This window comes from Heterocephalus glaber, unplaced genomic scaffold, assembly GCF_053883595.1.
Source record: "Heterocephalus glaber isolate CG9 unplaced genomic scaffold, H.glaber_assembly_v1.0 deba00001593, whole genome shotgun sequence".
Classification (NCBI taxonomy): domain Eukaryota; kingdom Metazoa; phylum Chordata; class Mammalia; order Rodentia; family Bathyergidae; genus Heterocephalus; species Heterocephalus glaber.
Window position 1 is genome coordinate 156,973 of NW_028258368.1, and position 17,675 is coordinate 174,647.

Consider the following 17,675-nt stretch of genomic DNA (forward strand, 5'->3'; position numbering starts at 1 on the left):
AGTGAATCTTCCTACACTATAATATGCAATTGATTATTTTAACATAATGGAAGGCTGCTAAACTCCATCTCATGATCTCAGGCTCTTCCTTCCAGCCTATTACAATTTTTCTTGCCTCCTCATTGATGCTAAGTTGGTCATCCTTCCCATTGAATGTGCTCTGCCAATCAGGCAAACATGCTCAGTTACTTAGGAGACAGGTCCAGATGCTCAGACAGCGATTCGACATAACCATGGCTTAAGCAAGATAGAAGTTAATTTCTCTTTTGTAACTTTTCTGGGCATAAGCAGTGTAGGACTGGTAGAAAGGCTCCACCAGGCCTGAAATTCAAGTGTTTTCTTGTTTCTCCATCCTCCCTTAGGCCAAGTTGGCTCACAACCGCACTCACATTCTAGTCAATAAGAAGCAAAAGGTAAAGGGAGCACCCTTTGATTTTAAAGATATGATATCCAGAACACATGATATCTGCCCTTGTTCTATTAGAACCTCTTCACATAGCTATACTGGCTTGCAAAGAGTGCTGCAAAAAGCAGTCTGGTGTTTTGTTTTGTTTTTGTTTTTACTGTATGTTCATCTATTTAACTAAAAATTCTATTACCTGAATAAAGAGGAAATAGTTATCAGGAGACAATAAGCAGTCTTAGTATTGCATAATTTCTGCATTTGTATGTATGCAGTTAGAGTTTTAACTAATTGAGGGTCTTAACCTTCATGTTTATAATGCTTCCTTGATTAACAAGTTAGGGTCATGAATTCCAGTTAGCCCCAAATCCACTCAAAGACCAGTCATATTCAGCCCACATTTCTCTACCTTTTCCTGAAGTATCATGACCAATAGGCTTTTCCAAAATATCCTGCCAAAATCGAGATACAGTGTGACTGTGACCTTTCCACCTATCCATATAGGAAAGGAAGTTTGCTCAGCTTGACTTAGTCTGAGTGAGCCTACCTTTTTCTTCAGTAAAACTATGATTCTATCTTCTAAGAGCTCACCAACCCACCTGCTTAACAATCCTGTCCCAAACTTCTGTCAAGGGAATTCATTTCAACTGTACCCACCTGACATTTTTGGAATTCCTATTGATTCTACTTTTGAAAGTCAAATGGATGGTTTTGAAAGTACCTATTGCCAACAGGAAGGTACCTGTACTATTTTTCATTACTTCTTGAACATTATAGACACACAGTAAACCCACATACAAATTCTTTCAGTGCCACTAATTTGTGCATTAACTCAATGTGTCAATTTGCTCAGTCTACCATCATCACGGATCACAGACCAAGTGGGTTAGGCAATCAGAGTTCTGGAGGTTGGAAGTCTAAGATCAAGATATCTGCAGATTTGGCTAGGAATTTAGTAATTCCTTCACAGGTGATCATCTCAAATGCTCAAGGGGTTTCTGCCTGAGATGCAGGAGATCCTCATCTTAGGAACAATGGCAAAAAATTCAAAGCAGCACTGCACTGGGAGGTGCTCTCTGGGGACAGAGCCAAGGGAGCGATTTCTCCTTTAAGCTGGATGAGAACATGTGGATAGAGGAATAAATTGTCATACTTCTTCCCATATCCAAGTGACAGTCTTAGATATGACTTTTCTCAGTGTGTGTAAGGAAGAGATAGAAAAATATAAGGTGATACAGCTGTTGTCAGATAAGGTTACTGACCCTGATGCATGGATGGAGAACTCTAAGTAATAGGGAAATGTTTAATGTGTATAATTGTTATTCAGGATAGAAAATTATTTTTGTACAGTTTTAAATTTATAGTTATAATAACTTTTACGGGATATGTGCTTTCATTGTTGTTGTCATCATAAAATTACACAATGAAACATCTCTGTATATCTGTTTTCAAAATATTTAATCCATACCCTGAGTTTTGAAATGCAATTTTTTCCAACCACTGTAAAAAAGTGATCTTGCTTCTTAAGGGACAGAGTACATGTAATTTTTGCTTTTGTATTTTTTTTTGTTAGTAACAAACTACTTAGAGCTGATTTTCATCAGAGAAGTCAGTAAATAGAGAACACATCATTTAGTAAAAGCAAATGGGTAGCTCATCTGCAAATTTGACAATTATTTTAAGTAACTTGCCACAGCTAAACAATGACTCTCTGTAGAGCTATGGTTTTCACCATCTTTCCTGTAATTTGTAGTGAAATATTGTAAATTCTATATACATTTACAATAAACTTTGTCTAAATACTGTATTGTATTTAAAAGTTTTATTTTAATAACATTAACAGCACTGATAACACTCTGTAACACCTCATGCATTTCTGGCTTCAACATCTCTGCAATAGTCTACCTATAAATAAATTAAAAAAAATTTTTTTTGTATAAAAAGATTTATTGAAATTTATCAATGACAGACATAAAACTCAAAGTTTGGCTTTTCTGAGGTGCAGGAGAAAAACCGGCGATGATCTTTCATACAGATGAAACATGGATTGGGAAATAACACATCACTTCTAAAGCGATCCAGGAGAGGGACACAAATGCAAACCTGTACATTCACTAGGAATTTGCAGTCATTTCAGATCTCCAATAGGTAAGAAAATACAATTCTGCGTTAGTTTTTACGTGCTCGGGTTTTTGAAAAAAAAACCCCAGCCGACACGCAGCGACATCTCCCCTGTGCTTAGGTTTGTAAAAATGTTCTAAGCCCAAGAGTACACGTAGAAGAATTCTTCTGTCATTTTTGTAAAACAAAGCATCTAATATTTTACAGAACAAGATAGGATAGTTTTTTTATTAAAGAGGTTGAAGTTTGAGGGTTTCTTTTAATTATCATTCGCAAACCCCTTTTACTTGTAACTCATGAGCCTGCCGTTTTCAGCTCCCAAGAGTAACATCGGAATCCTCTCTGTAGAGCGAAGCCCACCACCATCCGCGAAGGGGAAAGGGTTGAGAGACGGGGAACATCCCCAGAGCGGTGCCAAAACACACCTTTAGGTCGCTATTTACAAACCAGGGCGTCGGATGCCTCTAGCAGGCCGAGAGAAGCAGAAATCATGTGAATCAAAGCAAGAGTTAAAGGGGCTGGTGCCCAGCCCCTCCTGGGCTTTGAGTAACCAGACTGAGGCCGGCCCTGGCCTTCCAGCCACTTCCGGGGGACTTGGGACATACCAGGAAATACAAGAGACCCGCAAGCCATCCTCTTTGAGAGCGAAGGACAAATGCTCACTTGCCGTGTACTCAGCTATTTTGCATTTACAGGGACAAAAATCAGACACAAAGAAAAGGGGGTGGGGAGAGTGGCAGTAAAGATAGTATTTTACTCCACGCCCCCCCCCCCCGCAACCCCCAGCACACTTTTCCCCTCTCGTTCCCACAGCAACGTTACAATCAGAAAAAAATAAGTTTCGGGGGGCAGGATTTGGAGGGGGGACGGGATATGGGTAAAAACAGTCAAATCACGATAGGGATTTTTTTCAAAATAGGTGATTCCACTTAATCATCGTCTTGTCCCTCATCTTCGGGTTCTCGTTTTCGCTTCTGACCCTGTTCTTCCTCACCAGCATCTTCTTCATCTTCCTCATCATCGACTTCCCCGTCGTTGTGACCTTCTTCATACTCCTCCTCCTCTCCACTCACGTCCTCCTCTTCCCCTGCCTCCTCCTCATCTTTATCCTCCTCATCTTCCACTACCTGTGTGTCTTTGTCATATTCTTCCCCGTCCTCATCCTCCTCGTCATCATCCAGGCCCTCCACATAGCCCTCAGCGTCGGAGTCAGGGGCCTCCTTGTCGTCCGGGTCGTAGTCGTCGAGGTACGTGAGCTGCGGGAGGAGCTTGAACACGTTTTCTCGGTAGTCGTTCAGGTTGGTCACCTCACAGTTGAAAAGGTCTAAACTCTTGAGGTTCTCTAACTTCTTCAGGGGCTCTATTGTGCTGAGGTCTTTAATTTTGTTGCCACTTAAATTTAGATGCGTAAGGTTCCGACACTTTTCTGCCAATACTTCCAGGCCCCTTGAGATTCTGTTATCGCTTAGTTCAAGCTTCTTGAGTTTGTTTAACTTTGCTAAGTTCGCAACTGAGGTGAGCCCAACGTTGATTGTACTTAAGAATTCCAGTTCTTCAAAGGCCTTCAATTTTGCCATCATTCGACCGACAGCTGTCCAGAATGAGTTCTTTCACATCAGAGGGCGTCCTGTTCCGCAGCTCTAAATGAATCCGTTTGTCCATTTCCATCTCTCGAGCTCTCTCTCTGCAGAGGCTCCTGTGCCAGCGGAATTTAACCCATGACCACGCGTTTTAGGACTTTGAAGGCTCAACCAGCTCCGCTCGGTTCTCGAGCCCCCAGCACCTGCGGCGTACACTAACCTGATCCTAGTCTACCTATAAATGATGTGGTGAATGTTCTTTGTACATGCTGCTACCTCTGCAAACTTAATGTGGAGCACTTTGCAGGATGTCTATGTGGTAGATGAAAACTACTCATCTGCGTAGTGATAGTCTCATTGTAAGTGACCTCTGCCTACTGAAGATGCCAGTGGCGGTTTGCATATTAAATATTAGACAGGATTAATTTCTGTTTCAGTTTTCGCTAAAATTGACATAGAGTTAAAAATGTTTCATCTCAACCACTGACAGATCAATGCCACTGTCAATGTTCCCAATAGATTTGAGTTTATTACTTGCCTTTCCATATTATTATAATTATCTATGATTCTATCGCTGCATTTAATATCACACTGTCTTAATTATTCTAACTTCAAAGGAAGCTACAAAGAGACAGAAATCATGAGGGAAAAGGGATTGGGACAGATACAGGAGATTTAATGTGTAAATATTAGCTATTCCATATAACTAAACAAATATTAAAAGAAAATATCATTAAGCTAGAGAGAGACATACTTGGGATTGAAAAAGCTTACAGTTCCAAGAAGGATTGAAGAGAAAAACAGACATCCAAGCACATCTTGACAAAATTCATGAAAGTAGATCATAAAGTATAAAAGCCTGTAGATTTCTAGGCAGAAAGAACAAGTTATCTATGGAGTAGATTTTGTTTGTTTTTAATTTTTGCATTAAATTAATATTTTATTCTATGACAGAGAAAAATTGCTTTTATACCATGGTCTTTAATTTAGCAATTTTAATGAACTTTTTTTTTATTCTAATGATGTTTTACAAATTTTCTAGGGTTTTTATGTAAATAATTTTATTATTTATAAGTAATAGACTCTACAGTTTATCTTTACCAGTTCTTATATGTTTAATTTATTTTTTGTTTAGAATTGTTTTCTCAATAATAAGCTTCTAGTACTGTGTACAATAAAATAGGAACATCAGAGAATGTTTTCAAAATATAATCAGTATGGGAAAGTTGCTGTAGTTTTTTGATAGAAATTCTGACACTTTTCAAAAAGCTACCTTTTACTTTTAGCATGCTAAGAATATTTCTTTATTTTTTACTCACATATGTTAGTGATATATAATATTTACATTCATTTTGGAACATTGGTATGTGTTTGTCACATCTTGATACTTTTTGATCTCCTTCCCTTGATATGTTTCCCCATCTCCAAAAAGTATACTGTTGAACTTGATTAAATTCTACTTTTTATTTATTGAGATGGTAGTAGAGTTTTACTTCTTTAATATATGAGACAGATCAAAATATGTGGTGAATAATTAAATTTTTAAAACTTTATTGCAATAAAAGACACATCATCATTAATCTCCTTCAATATACTCCCCCTTGCTTTAAACATATGTATCCCATCATTCTTGCCACTTTCTGGAGCAGTTCTGGAAGTCTGCTTTCTTGAATGTCTCAGTTGCCTTGTGGTGGCTGGCTACATTGTCCTGAATCAATTCAAGACATTTAACTTTCATAGTCACTTTGACTTTGTGGAGAATCCAGAAGTCACATGATGGCGGTTCTGGTGAATAAAGCAGATGAGGACAAATGTTTTTACAAGACTGATTTTCCATTGAATGGCACTGGCCAAGAGCATTCATTGAATTTTGACCACACCTCATAAAGATACTCAACAGAAGAGGACTTCCAAAATTGTATCAGACAGTGGCAAGGAGTATTAATATGTTTAAAGTGAGAGGGAATATTTTGAGAGGGATTAATGGCAATGTATCTTTTTCTGTATTTTTAGAAAAAAATTAAACATTCACCATATATTTTGATCATACCTCATACCATTGTGTCAAAATTTTACTAAAAACAAATTATCCTTGCATATCTGAGAATAATTCTACTTGGTCATGCTGGCTTTTCTTTTTTTTAAATATTTTATTGACTAAAAAATTCTTTTTACTATTAATGGGTTACAGTTCCTAATATGTTATGATTTTGTCCATCTACTTTTATGATATTAAGCTATAATTTTCATTTTGAACTTTTCTTGTCATGTTTTTATATCTAGAAAAATTTGTCATATTTTCTATGGTTTGAAATTTTTATGTATTATACAAAATTATTTGTTAATTGAATATTTATTTGTTCATTGATCTGAATTTTATATCTGTGCATGTGAGAAGAACCAAATGTAATTTTATATAATGGCTTAAAAACCACCACTGTCATAGAGCAAATTTTATGATTCACATTTTCTTAGAAAATTGTACTTATTTTTTACTGTTTTCAATTTATTGCCATTGTTGACAATGTTCTCTTAAACTTTTAAAATCTCAAATATATTTATAGTTATAGCCTTTTCTTTTTTCCTAAAATTGTTATTTCTATATTCTCTTAGTTAATTTAGACTGCTGTAACAAAACACTTGAGCCTTAGTAATTTATGAAGAACAGAAATTTACTTCCTTACAGTTCTGAAGGCTAGGAAATCTAATATAGAGGTGCTGTATCTGACAAAAGCCTTCTTGCTCTATCATAATATGGCAGAAGGAATCCCATGGCAAAGGGGCCAAAAGAGGGCAAAAGAGGGAAAGCAAGAGGGATCCAAGCTTATTTGATGAGAAGCTCACTCCTGTGAGAGTGGCATGAATGAGCAGACCTAATCACTTACTCAGCTCTTGAAAATCCCACCTTGAACAGTGAGGTTCAAGTTCCAAAACATGAAGTTTGGTGGAAACATTCAGACCATACCAATCTGTGTTTCCACACTTTTGGTACTATGCAATAAGTTTATTAAAAATACTTGTCTTGGGGCCGGGGATTTAGCTCAGTGGTGCCACCGCCTGGCTTGCAAGCGCAAGGTCCCGAGTTTGATCCCTGTTATCAAAGAACAAAAAAACAAAAACAAAAACATACTTGTCTTGGAAATGGTCTCTACATTTTCCAATCAATCTTACTAATTTTAGTTCTTACCTATTCTTTTACTGCTTGTTAACATTGAATTTGGTAATTTTCTAATGGATTTATGACTGAGTCCTTAGTACATTTATTTTCAATATTTTATTAAAGACATACCCAGGCCATACATTTTTCTAATGAAGTCACATTTTGGCTCTATTTCATAAGCTTTGGTATTATAGTAGTTTTAGCAATGATTTGTTCTGTGTATGTTATTTTATTGTGACTACTGTCTTTAACTTATTATTTATTTCATAATTCATAGAGGTAAAAGAGATCAAGATAGATTTAATCATCTATAATTATTTCTTTATCATTTGATATCAATTAAATTGCATTATTAGAGAATGTAGTCTGTGCAGTATCAGCTGTCATTTATCATAATACTCTTTACGATCTTGTAGTTAAAATATTTTTCATAAATATTTTATCTTTGCCCTTAGATTAAACTTGTTCATTTTGTCATTCAAATATTTAGCCTTATATTTGACAGAAGTATATCAATTTTGCATTGCAATCTTGTCAATCTTTGCCTTTATATATTTTGAAACTGTATGTGTAGTGCATGCAGTTTTATGATTTTCATAATTTATTGCTGGATAATTTCCATTTGTTATTATGTAGTATAGCTCTCTCTTTCTATTATTTTGTCTTAGATCCTATTTTGCCTGATAATAATTTTCTATATTGGCTTTTTATTGTTTTCTGTATTTGCCTGGAGTATAGTTTTTCCGACTTTATTCTAAATCTTTCTGTGAGATTTTGTTTCAGTGTCTCTTGAAACTATGATATAATTGAATTAAAATCTGCCCAATAATCTTTATTTTAATAGATGAGTTTATTAACAATTTTTAGGATTACTGATACCTTTATATTCATTTCCAACAATCTAATTTAGCCTGTCTGGTTTATTATTATTTTTTCTTGGTCTCCTTTTTCTTTCTTCCTCACCTCCATGGGATATACAGAGACTTTTAAATCTCTTTATTTTTCCTAATGCTGGTTTGAAAGCTATAAATTATATCTCCAATATTTTGGTGAGTTTAAATTTTAAACATACATAGGTAACTACAGATTTTGCAAAAAAATCCACACTTACTAGTATTAATTGTTCATTTTGCTAAAGGAAAAAAGGCTTTCCTATGCATCAATCTCTCTTTGAATTTCTCCTTTCAAGTCATTGCTTTCTATATAACTTTAATTTCACCATTCCTTTTTTTTTTAAAAAAAAAATCTTATCTTTTCTTACTTAGTTTACTTTTCTTTTTATGGAACTATTTCCTTTAATAATTCTTTTAAGGAGGTCATTAGCCTTCTTTATCTGGATCTGAGAATGTCTTTATTTTTATCTAGGGCAGGAACGATATATGAACTAAGTGTAACTTTTAGTTGACAGTTATTTCTGTGAGCACATTAAAGATATTACTCCAGTATAATCTAGACTTTCTGTTTTTTCATGAAAGGGTGCAAGCAGTGTAATTTGTCATTCTTTTGTAGCTTTTCCTTCCTTTTATTTTTTCAAGTGAGCACATGGAAAGATTTATGTAACTCATGAATGAAGAAACCAACATGATGGGGATCTGGCTCTAAAAAGATAGGAGAAGCTGAAGTGTTTATATTCACTGGAAAAAATGCTGTGTCTCATATAAAGCTATTTCATGCATAAGAAATGGTTAATATCACAGTTACAGGCAAAGTAACTCTGATGCAGAGAGGATATCTCTACCAGACAGAAACCATTTGTTTGTTTACAGTGAAAAATTCATTTATATTGCTATGGAATAAAAATTATTTGCATAGTCAATACTTTTGTACGTATTGAAGTGTATCCTAAGAGGTTTATAATAGTAAATGAGTAAACACTTTTAGAGAATCAGGAAATCTTTGGACAGTTCTATTAGTTGATGCTGTAGAAAAGGCTAAGAATATAAGCCATCATTTCATCTATTTCCAAGTTCTGAAGATTTTTTCTTAATAGTCCCTCCTTATGTTCATCAGTGATCTCCAGGGATGATTCTTGTCCAGGACAGGCTTGTCATTGAGTTTTGGCTGTCCTCAGAGAGGCAGCAGTCAGTATTAATTACCATGTGTAAACTCTAGTAAGATCATCTAGAGTTATGGTGTTAGACAGTTATGAAGGCTAGAAAAAAAGCTCCATTGAAGAATTTGTAAGAAATGTAGGATTGGGTTTTCAATGATCTCTATCTCCAGAGACCAAATAAAACATTGCTTATATTTGTCCTTCTATTGTGAGGCTAACACCAAACCTGAGAAATTCACCTTCATCAGATTTTTTGAGCAGTACCAAGAAATTTATGTGAATTGTTCTTCTCACAATGTTCCTAAATCTCCTTAGATTCCTCACCTTCTGGGAAATGACCCGTTGTCCTGTGCAAAGGCTGGGATAAACCCTGAAAACTCTAAACAAACATGAGAGCAGTTTCCTTGGATTATGTCCTAGCCATTTGTTCCAGCCACAAAGTAAAACCCTTAGTATTTAATGGTCACCAATTGAGACTTACTCTAAAAGGTGACACTCCATGGTGTCTTTGCTTATGTATTTAAATTCTTCATTCATATTCTGAAGGAAAATATGGTAACTTCTTATTGAATGAATGCAAATAACTATATTATCATTCAAAGAAACAATAAAAATACTTGTTTCTGAATTTTGAGGATTCAGAACAAGATATAAGAGCATAATTACTAAATTAGATTAGATGCAGATCAAGAGGATGCCCCAGTAATTCCTAGATATATAGCTTGAAGGATTGAAACAGCATCTAAAAAAGATACTTGTATACAAATATGCATTGCAGCATTATTCATAATAGCCAAACAATGGAAATAACCTGTGTCTATGAATGAATAAATGGATACACAAAATGTGATATATAGATATAGATATAGATATCCAGGAGAATATTATGAAGGAGAAAAATTCATACGTACAATACAGCATGGATAAACCTTGAAAATATTACATTATGTGAATAGAAACAGTCAGATATTATATGATTCCATTTATATGATATGTCTAGACTAGGTAAACTCATAGAGAGAAAAACTAGAGTAGAGGTGAGTGGAGGAGAGGGGAAAAGCTAGGGAAGGGGAGACTTAATGGGTGCACAGTATCTGTTTAGACTAATGACAACATTTTGGAAATAGATATAGTAATGTTTGCACAGCATGTAAATGTCACTGAATTGTACACTTAAAAATGGCTACAATGTCATGTTTTTTTGCTTTATGTATTTTATAGCCATTATAACAAAAAGAAAAAAGGAAATAGAGCAAGAAGGAAAAGAAAAGGCTTTTTCATGTAGCTATCAGAAAACAGAAGATTAAATCTTCCACCAACCTTATTACAAAATAAATAATCACAATTAGATGAGTTCATTCAGTCTTAATTTACTCTTGATCCATTGGATTTTGACTTATCTCTTAGCTTTCATGAAATTACTTAGTACAGAATTCCAGAGTCTGGAAATTGTGAATCCTTCTGACAATTATCAAAGAGACGTCAGCTCCTAAGTCTAGTCGCTGGGATAGCAATTGTTAAAATACCTGGCAGAGCCATTTTCATGGGACTCGGAGTCTGTTCTTCCTAGCATGTGGCCTAAAGGTGAGTGTTGGCAAGACTAAGAGGGAAGTAGAAGCTCTCTAAGTGAGGACAGAATCGCTGATGATAGTAGAATGGAAAAGAGCAGAATTCTCTATTACAGCAAGATACATACTGTTTTTGTAAAGCTTTGATCAATGTAAATAAAGTAAGACAATTATTACGAGCTATTCTGATAATATTGGGAAATAGACATTTCGGAAGCCTTGAGCAGATAAAATTTCACTGATACTCTTTTATGTTCTAAATGTTTATTTGATTTCAGACTGCTGGTGTTTATGTGTACAAAGGAATAAAATCAGCAAATCTTTCCAAATAAGTACTTGAGACTACTCTATGCCCAGTGGTCTACTTTATATTGCAGTGCTTCATTGACCTGACAAAGGTATCATTTGTGGCTTTATTTTACTCTGTTGAATTTGCTCTGTCAAATTAATTTCTCCTTTTCTGTGCTTATAGAAGAACCAAAATTCTTAAAATCTGTGAAGTCAATAATTTCCATACTTTGGAAGCTTGTGTCTGTTCCTTGTTTTGATGAATGATACAGACCTTTGTAATCTGTGTTAAAAATATAAGATCAAAAATACCCCATCCCTCTCATACTGATACTCACCAGAAAGTTGGTCCATTAATTACAAATTCTTCATATGAATTATGTAGCTCCCTTATGCTATTCTACACCAAAGAGCTTTATTTTAAAGTGTCTGCTTCAGATGACTGCTTCAATGGTCACCTTCATGTAAAAGCAAGGATTTCTATTAGACATGTACAGCTCTTGGATTAGAGAAACAAGATGCTTGATTAAACTCTGACCAAGTTTCTTCCCAAGTTATGTTAGTGCATATTCATTTTGATGAGTTTAATAACAAAGCAGCAAGGATAAGAAAAATAACATAAGTAATCACTCTTTAGAAACCCAGCTATATTAGGTTGCTTCTCCTCATAGAGTGGGATCTTTCTGTGCGATTTTTAGTTTATGCATAGACCCTTGTATCTGGTCACTTCCTCTCTCTAAATTATATCTGCTTAGATACTGGACAGATTCACATGGAAGAAAATGATTAGAAATGAGCATGAGCATCCATGGGCACTGGGTTCAGAAGAGGTAAGAGAATGTTCTTGCAAGAGGTAACATAGCTTTATAGTCTCGGAGAAGTGAGATTGTACAGGTACCAGCTTTGAAACCAAGGCAAGAATCATAGCATCTCCTGTTAACTCTTTCAAAACTATTTGTTTCAAGTCTCTTTTCACTTCTAGGATAATGTTGGATGGTGTTGAGATGGTTCACTGCTAAGATCCTAGCGCTCATATAGTTCCTGGTATGTTGGTACCAATATACATTACTGAAATGATGAGTGGAGAACGGTAAACATTTAAGGGACCTAGTTTCTGGAATTTTAGAAGTCACAGAGCTACATTCCAGAGAAAACAGAGAAAAGATTAAACCTTGTCACAAGGCCAACATAGGGCCATGTGGCTCAGGTTGGCCCTGGATTCTGAGCTGAGCTTGCTTGTAAAGTTCAAATGATTCTGGGCCCTTGAAGTATTAGGCAAATGGTAACTGGGCAAAAGCAATACCTCCAGGGATCCAGCACAACAAAGTGCAGCAATTCCATTGCAATCTCCTTACAGGATGAATGGAGCCATCCCCTAAATTTCATGTTATTTTCCTCCTTTTGTCTAGTGGCTCTGACTTTCTAGTTTTATAATCTGATGGCCATGAGTAGCAGGAAGCTGAAATAACTACACAGAATGTGGTTCAAGGAAGTGTGGATGTACATGAAAAGAATAGCAGAGTCAGAGGTGAGGTGAAGAATGTACATCAAGAACAAATAATTCCATCAAAGAGAATTCTAACAAAAAATGAGCTCTTATTTTCATTTTTTTATATAGGACAAATGACTGCTATAAAATTGCTAGAAATGTTTTCCTGTGGCTTGGTTAAAATCTGGTTCTTAAACTTGTAGGCAGTGAAAGGAATTACCTTTTGGTGAGTCTTAAGTGTGTTGCCTTCTGGGGTGGCAGCTGGAGTTTGTGCCCTGCAGGCTCTCCCTGTGTTCTGGAAGTGATGGATTTGTTATATCAAGACAGGAAAGGGACCCAGAGTTCTTGGAAACATCACCATAATTGGAATGAAGATGCTTGAGAATGTTATATTACATTATAGAATAGAAGACTTGTCTTATTTGAGGGAAACATTGGATTTCTATAAAGATTTTTCTAAGAATATTTTTCTTTGGCTGAGCACAAGAAAGAACAATTGGATCTGAAATGAAAGTATGGGCAGGATGACCCTCCTCCTTGTGGGAGGTAAACTATCCACTATGGTAGGGTCCAGAATTGAGCATCCTTAATCTAAAGAGCCAAAATCTGAACTGATCTAAAATTTTCAACTTTTCAAATACCAAAATGAGGCTGGCTACAAATGTCAAGTTTCACAGTTGACCTAATGAAATGGGTCAGAGTCGAAACACAATCATGGTAAAAATTTTGCACAAAATTACCTTTAGGCTATGTGTATATGAAACATAAATGCATTTCATGTTCAGGCTTGAATCCTACTTCTAAGATATCTCATTTTATATATGCTAATAAACCTGAAACACTTCTTGTCCCAAGCATTTTAGATAAAGGCTACTCAACCTATATTCTGTTTGCCATTTATTGCTTCCCAGGTTTTAGTGAAGTTAGTGCTATGCTATATTTATTTTAGCTTTGCTTTAGGGAGTTAAAGGTCCAACCTGTATCCATGCTTGAAATATTGCAGATTGAGTGAGCTATAGTTTTATGGGAAAGAAAAAAATAGGTTTATGGGCAATAATGACATTCAGAAAAGCTTATAGCAGAAGTCTTGAGTGGGAGACACAGTGATCTACAGCACTGGGGTGAACTTGTGGGCACTTAGAGTAACCAGAAGGATCTTGGAAATATCAATAGAAATGAGGAGAAGTCAGGGACTGGATTGTCATTCAGGAGGTGGGCTGGAATTTTGTTCATTGGTCATTAAAGGGAAAGGTGAAACTTTTTGTTTTTGTTTTTGTTTGAGAGAGGGTTTTTGTATGTAGTTCAGGCTTGAACTCATTGGGTAGCTTAGGCTGGCCTTGAACTCTTGGCAATCCTCCTGCTTCAGCCTCCTCAGTGCTGGGATTAGAGACGTGCACCACCACATCTGGCAAATCCATTGTTTTTAATCCATTCTATTCAGTGTAGGTAAATTGCTGATTGGAATATATATTAGCACAATGCTTGTAAAGAAAACTGTATCATATTCATACACTTTGACCTAGTAATTCTGTATTTTATCAAAAATTGTCTTCCAAAGTGATAATAAGTAATTTATTTTCTACTTTTAGATTTACTTTTTACTTTATGAAAATAAAGGACAAGCACATTGTAATTAGACAGAAATCTAGTTTATTCTTTAAGAAATATCAGCTTAAAATTCCCAAGTGCCAAACCTGATGGAATATCCAAAATCCAAAAAATAAAGTGATAAGACCTGGATGTTGCAGGCTGAGTGCCCACAGTGTAGCATGTTAAGTCTCCCTGTTACCCTGCTTCCATGACTGGGTGCGCAAAGGATCAATTAAGGAATGAAAGTGGAAGTGCTTTGAAATCTTCACCTCTGATTCTCCTGAACATTCTGTTTTTTATCCTCTCCTACTTCCTCTCATTTGAATTCTGTCCTCATCCCTTTGCAATTCAGCCCTATTCCGCATCGCCCTCCAGAGAACCTGCCTTTCCCTAGGAATCGGCTTTGCTCCCTGCTGTGCCTTAGAGGGACATCTGACAGGTCTGCGCCCCAGAGCTACTGATTGCCTGCAAAGGCTTAGAATAGTGATTAGCACGGTATCTTTTTATCACTTTTACTCTGATTTCACTGGGTATGTCCTTCACAATTTCAAAATGAAGACATAAAATTAGAAAGTAAAAACCCCATAACTTGTCCAATACCTACATGTACACGAGTGCCCGATAGTAACTATTTTAGTGCTGTGTTATTTTTTTCGGGAAAATCTATCTAGATATATCTTTAAAATTCATGATAGTAAATATGATAAAATGCACTTATTATAACGAGTCAATATATAAGCAGTAATTGAAAAATTAATAAATGATATATTTATACCATAAGAATATATGATATAAATAATGATTATATATTTTCTGTATTATACATAGAATACATTATCAATATCATTAAATATATTGCTAAAATAATAAATCATGCTATACATTGTGTTTTGTTGTTTGTCCTGTACTTAACGCAACCTAGAAAACTTTCGATATCAGCACTCATACAGTATTTCTAATGTTTATGAGGATGCCAGGTATATTTATGGTAACTGTATTTTGAAAGGGGATCTTTTACAATCATGTGGTCCAGTTTATCAGTCTTTACTCTGAAGAAGAGCCACTGAGGAAAGATATTCCCTGCTCTGTTATGTCACCAGGACTCTCGGAGCTGCCACCATAGATTCTGATCATCACCCAGAACAGCCGCTTTCCCCCTTTCTTGCCCATAGCCTCACCCCAGGTCAACCATTTTTTCTGGTTATTATCAGTTTTATACCATATTTCCTTTTCAGACCTTCAAATCAATGGGATCATGAAGTCTTTGGCATTTGTATCCCATTTGTATCCATCTTTTTTTCAGCATAATATTATGGAATTGATCCACGCCATCATGATTATCAGGGTCCAATACCTCTTCAATAAAAAAATAAAATAAAATAAAATAAAATGTGGGTATGCATTTTCCTGTTGATGGCCATTTGGACAGTTTCCTGTTTTGAACTATTAAAAAGAGAGTTACTATGAAGATTCTCCTTACAAGTCCTTTTGTGGCTAAATTTTCATTTCATGTGAGTAAATGCATAGGAGTATAATTGCTAGGCTATTAAGTAGAGTTGTTTAATTCAATAAGAAACTGCCAAACAATCTACCAATGGGTTATATCATTTAGGCTCCAGCCAACAATGAATCAAGTTCTAATTCCACATCCTCCCTGATATTTGGATTGATGTTAGCTAGTCTAGCAGGAGTGTAGTGTGTATTTTTCTATTAATGCTTTTGAACATTTTGTAATGTGTCTAAGATTTTGCCCATTTTAAGTTGCTTTTCTTTTTATTATTGCATTGTTTTTCATATTTTCTGTAAAGTCTTTTATCAAATATGTAATTTGCAAATATTTTCTCTCTTGTGTATTTATTTCATTAATGCTGTATTTTAGTGATCAAAACTTTTTAATTTGATGAAGTACAATTTATAATTTTATAATTTTTTGAGTCCTATATAAACAATCTTTCCCTACATCCACATAATGAGATATTGCTGTTTAATTTGTCTGAAGCTTTAAAATTTAACTGTTTCATTTAAGTCTATGGTCTATGTTAGATAAATATCTGTGTATCATACAAAGTACAGATTGAGGTCTAGATTTTTTTCTCTATAGATGTGCAGTTGTTACAACACTATTTGTTAAAATAAATTTCTTGACTTTTTCCCATCAAATTGCTTAAGTGCCTTCATAAAAATTAATTGGTTATGTAAGTGTAAGTGTAGGACTTATTCTGAATTCTCTGTTCTGTTTAATTGATCAGTTTGCCTTTCCTCCTTATACCAATACCATACAGTTTTTTCTTTTTTTTTTTTTTGGTACCGGGGATCGAACTTGGGTCCTTGCGCTTGCAAGGCAGGCGGGAGAACCATTGAGCTAAATCCCTGGCCTAATACCATACAGTTTTGATTCCTGTATGTCTTGGAATCAAATACTGTAAGTCTCTCAACTTTGTTTTTTCAAGATGTTGTGGCTATTTCAGGTTCTTTGAATGTCTAGTCACATCTTTGAAAAAAAGCCCGCCAATATTGTTATCAATGTTGGTATAACTCCACTGATACAGTTAGGAAGTGATATCTTATTCATGTGAAATTAGTTTATAAACATAGATCTCTTGATTTATTTAAAACTTCTTCAATTTTTTCAGTAGTAGTCTTTAGTTTTCAGTAAAACTATCTTGCACATCTTTTGTTGAATTTGTGCCTAAATATTTTATATTTTTAGATTATATTTTAAATAGTTTAAAATTTTAAAAAATATCTATTACTAGTGTATAGAAGTACACTGACTTTGTGTCCTACTATTTATTGTTACATTTATTCATTATCTTTAATAGTTGTGATACTACAGTACTGGACAGTGATTTGTTTTAAAATTTTTAATTGCCAAATTTTGACTGTTAGTATGTGGAAAGATAATTGGTTATTTTATATTTAACTTGGTAAATTTATTCTTAATTCTACTATTTGACCTGTAGATTTCTTAGGATATTTTAAAAACATGAAGACGAGTCTGTAAATACATTTTTTTCTTCCTTTCAAATCTTTTCATTGTCCTTTATTTTTGCTTAGAACCTTCAGTATATTATTCAATAGGATAGCTGAGAGCAAAGATTCTTGTCTTTTTCTTGATTGTATGTAGGAAGAAAGTTTTCAGTCCTTCACTATTAAATATGATGTTAGTTGTAAGGTTTTTGAAGATGTTGTCAGATTGGGGAAACTCCTTTCTACTCTGTTCGCTGAGGATATTTATCATGAATAGGTGCTGAATTTTGTTAAATGCTTTTTCTTTGTCAAGATGATCATATTGTTATTTTTAGTTAACAAATATCATGGATTACATTGACTGAAATTTGAATGTTGGCATTTACAAGATAAATCATACTTGGTTGTGTTGTGTTATTCTTTTTACGTGTTGTTATATTTAACTTGTTACCA

At 34.8% G+C, this 17,675-nt stretch overlaps 1 long non-coding RNA gene and 1 pseudogene across 2 annotated transcripts in view; one reads left to right on the forward strand and one right to left on the reverse strand.

The window, feature by feature from the left end:
* The window catches only part of LOC101705213 (uncharacterized), a 203,386-nt gene that overhangs the window by 152,537 nt on the left and 33,174 nt on the right, over positions 1-17,675 (forward strand). The gene's annotated exons all lie outside the window — the stretch shown is intronic.
* On the reverse strand, positions 3,315-4,221 carry LOC101704852 (acidic leucine-rich nuclear phosphoprotein 32 family member D-like; annotated as a pseudogene).